This window comes from Crocuta crocuta, unplaced genomic scaffold (genome assembly GCF_008692635.1).
Source record: "Crocuta crocuta isolate KB4526 unplaced genomic scaffold, BGI_CrCroc_1.0 scaffold323, whole genome shotgun sequence".
NCBI classification, from domain to species: domain Eukaryota; kingdom Metazoa; phylum Chordata; class Mammalia; order Carnivora; family Hyaenidae; genus Crocuta; species Crocuta crocuta.
In genome coordinates this window covers 389933-394349 of record NW_027536465.1, presented here as the reverse complement: position 1 = coordinate 394349, position 4417 = coordinate 389933, and positions in this window count along the sequence as shown.

The window sequence follows — 4417 nt, the reverse complement described above, 5'->3', positions numbered from 1 at the left end:
GAAGGGCGGGCATGTTCCATGTTAAGTGGCAGGAGGGTAGTGGTGAATGAGGAAGGTGGGCACAGATCCCTGCCCTCTGGCACAAACAGTCCATCAGACAAAACACACACAACTTGATGAGTTTCATCAAAAGGAAGCTCCGATGTTATATAGATCACATAGCAAGGGAATTTATCATTGGAATCAGGCAAGGGGTGCCTTCCCCAAGGAAGTGACCACGAAATCATAATCTGAAGTATTAGACAGGCCAGGGCAGGGGGATACTCCAGGCCCAGGAAGAACTTAAGGTGGGAGAACATGGGGGTACCCATGGGCACAAAGAAGTCATCATGGTGAAAGCATAGGGAAGAGAGAGGCCAGAAAGGAGGTTGGGGTAGCAGGCGGGGCCCGGATGGACTTGACGGTGTTGGTGGGAGTTTGTGTATTTGCCCAAGGGTCATGGGAAACTTTGCAAGGGGAGTGGTCTGATCAAATCTGTGTTTCTTTCTTTTTTAATATTTATTTACTTTTGGGGAGGGAGGGGCAGAAAGAGACAGAGACACAGAATCTGAAGCAGGTTCCAGGCTCCACACTGTCAGCACAGAGCCCAACATGGGGCTCAAACTCACAAGCCATGAGATCATGACCTGACCCAAAGTCGGAGGCTTAACCGACCAAGCCATCCAGGTGCCCCCAAATCTTTGTTTTCAGTAGATGGTTCTGATTGGATGGTGGGGTCATGTGCACAGGTGGACTCAGAAAGGCCAGGGTGAGAGGAGCGCCTGCCTGGCTGGCTCAGCGGTTGCAGCATGCAACTCTTGATCCGGGGGCTGTGAGTTTGAGTCCCACATTGGGTGTAAAGATTAATTAAAAATAAAATCTTGAAGAAAAGGAGAGCAAGAAAGGCCAGGTTGAAAGGGCTGTCAGAGTTGAGGTGGCAGCTGCCGCTGACCTGGGCTTTGGGCTGGCAGAGGATGGAGATGAGGGGTGGGACCTAAAACCTCTCTAAAAGGGTTGGATGTGGAAGGTGACGATGGGAACAAAGTCCGGTAACTCCAGTTCTGCGGCTTAAGTGAGTAGGTGGGAGGGTAGTGCTTTTACCAACACAGGCAACAAGGGAGAAGGAGCAAGTTAGAGAAGTGGAAGCTCATTTATGGTCATTCTTGAGCACTATTATTTTAACGATTTTTTAAGATTTTAAGTAATCTCTATACCCAATGGGGCTAGAACTTAAAATCTCAAGGTCAAGAGACACATGCTCCACCAACTGAGCCTGCCAGGTGCCTTTTTTTTTTAAAGAATAAAACATTTTTATTTCATTTTTTTAACGTTTATTCATTTTTGAGAGACAGAGTGAGAGCGGGGGAGGGGCAAAAGAGAGGGAGACAATCCAAAGCAGGCTCCAGGCTCTGGACTGTCCATGCAGAGCCTGACGCTGGGCTTGAACTCTCAAACTGTGAGATCGGGACCTGAGCCAGAGTCGAACGCTTATCCGACTGAGCCACCCACACCCCCCCCAAATGTTTTTTAAAGTAATCTTAAAAGAATTTCAAAGTGTAAAATTCAGCAGAGTTTAGTATATTGACAGTTGTACCACCATCTCTACTATCTAATTGCACATTTTCATTGCCCCAAGAAGAAAACTCATACTCATGAGCAATCACTTCCCACCCTTCTCTCCCCCAGCTCCTGGCAACCACCCTAATCTACTTCTGTCTCGGTGCTTCTGCCTAATCTGGGCATTTCGTATGAGTGCAGTCATACAGCATGTGGCCTTCGGTGTCTGGCTTCTTTCACCAAGCGTGTTTACAAGCATCGTCCATGTGGCAGCAGCACGAATTGGTATGTCGTTCCTTATGACCAAATACGACTACGTTGTATATTAGTATACATGCATTTTGTTGATCAACTGATGGACCAATGGGTTGTTCGCACTTTCTGGCTCTCCTGAACGATGCTGCTATGAACATCTGTGTCCAAATTTCTGTGTCTGTGGATGTTCTCGGTTCTTCTGGGCATATTCCTAAAAGTGGAATTGCTGATCACGTGGTAGCTCTATGTTAACTATGCCGGGAGCTGCCAAACTGTTTTTCCAAAGCAGCTGCACCATTTTATTTACATTCCTCATGCAAAAGTTTATAATAACTACTTATTGGACAGAAGAAGTCGTGTCTTCCACAGTGAACTGGATACTGTCATTTCCAGCACTTACCAGACTAGGAGCGTAAGGTTCAGGCACGCGCGTGCCTGTGACTCCGAAGCTGGCATTCTGGTCCGCTCAGCTGTGAAGCAGGCGGCAGCTGGCAGCCAGCAGATTCCATGTGACCTGGGTCGCGTCGGGGAAACGGAGTCCAGGAAGGGATTACTTTTGGGGGGCAGGGAAGGGGCTGATACATCCTACCAGTTCTGATATGGAAGTGTGTCTTAGGTCTTTTCCCTTCTATCTTTTTTTTTTAAATTTTCTTTTTTAATGTTTATTTTTAAGAGAGAGAGAGAGAGAGAGAATCCAAATCAGGCTCAAGGCTCTGAGCTGTCAGCACAGAGCACGACACGGGGCTCAAACCCATGAACTGCGAGATCATGACCTGAGCTGAAGTCGGCCGCTTAACCGACTGAGCCACCCAGCGCCCTTTCCCTTCTATCTTGTAAAAAAAGCTGAACTATTACAGTGGCTCGAAGGTCTCTCAGCTGTTGTAAGTTCTCTCTCTCCTTTCCAGTATGTTCTTCTCCATTCATTAAGCACACAAACTCACACATCTAATCACCATCCTTAAGAAATCCATAGCTTGTGGGGAGGAGGCAGACAGCTAAACCAATGAACCTAGGTCAGTGTAAGGGCTTTAGCCGAGGTTAGACTGGTGTTTGGGGGGAATTATGTGGGTAGGGCCCCCGCCCCAGCCTCAGAGACCAGACAGCTCACTTGAGGTGAGTGGTGAAGGATGAGTACATTGGAAATGAAGAAGGGACTCTTTCATGCCCACAACAAGGAGCAGCAGATGCAAAGGCAAGGAGGTATACCAGCTGGCTTCATACCTCCTTCCACAGGTGCTTGCTGAGTGCCTCATTTGGTGCCAGGTGCTGTTCTAGGTGCTGGGGATACAGGAGTGAACATAATGGGCCAGGCCCTCATCCTCCCCTAGCAGACAGTCCATGATGGGAAAACACGGACATGTGTTGGGGATGAGGACAGGCAAGCATTAAAGTCACGGGGCCCCATGGACCCCTAAAGCCCACAGAGGGGGTCCTACAGCCCTGAAATTTGAATATGTGTATGTGTTCATGCTCACACATGCATTTTCACAGGGAGTGGACTCATAACATTGTACATTGTATTCTAAAAGGGATCATGACTGACTCAGGTTAGAACCCTTGTTCTAGGGCCCCTTGTGTTAAACTAAGGAGTTTGACCTTGATCTGGAAGTTCTGAGAGCCAGTAATAAATTTCAAGAGGTGAAGCCATCAGAGCCTGACGCCCCAGCTCCTGCCAGACGGAACTCTTAGTGCACTTTTCACTGCACAGCCTTTACTCTCGCTGTTGCTTTTGGCCCAGAGGAATGGAAAGGGCCACACTCAAAAGCCAGAGGACCCGACTTCACATCTTGCCTCCACCCACTGTATTCCAGCCACCACCCTTCTGCCCGAATGTGAAGAGCCGTGGGGTTGAAATGAGACCACAATGTTTTGAGGACTTAATGGTTTTTGTTTGGAAAGTGCCCAGCGTTTAGAAGCCACTCAGCAAATGTGAGCTCCTCTCTTGGCTGGGTGGCTTGACCATTAAGGAATCTCCTGGTCTTGAGGTCTTCCTGGCAGGTTGCTCACGTGGCCACGGAGCTTTGTGTAAATCACCACTATCACTCTTAACATGCTGTATTAAGCTCACATCCGTATCGACTGGCCTTTGCCTCATCTCATTACTCCACACCTCCCCTCTGTTTTACAGAAGTGGAAACTGAGGCTCAGGGAGGTCAGGAGATTTACCAGGAATCAGTAAGTGCCTGGAAGCATCCTGTTCCCAGATCTTCTGAAATAATAATCGCAATAGCAGTGACAACAATGAACACTTACTGCAGGTACTGCACGCTGCACTCGGTGCTCAGCATTTGACCTACATCATATCCCCCAATTCTATCCTTCACCTCCCAGCCTCCTTATCCAAATTTACAAACAAGAAAACCGAGGCTCAGGGAGTTTAAGCAACTTGCCCAAGTTAACCCAGGCCAGTCCTTTTCAAAGTCCAGATGCAGACCTCCAGATGACTAACTTTAAGTAAACCGTGTCATTCTGGTTCTCAGAAAACACTACTCCCAACTGCACAGTTCAAAACCCCACCCAAGCCGGCCCTGCATCGGGGCCAGTCTGCTCCGGCTGAGTCCTTCTGTGTTTTGACCAAGGATACAGAGGGCGCTGCCCAGTTCGTCGGGGGGCCCGAGGGAGAGGG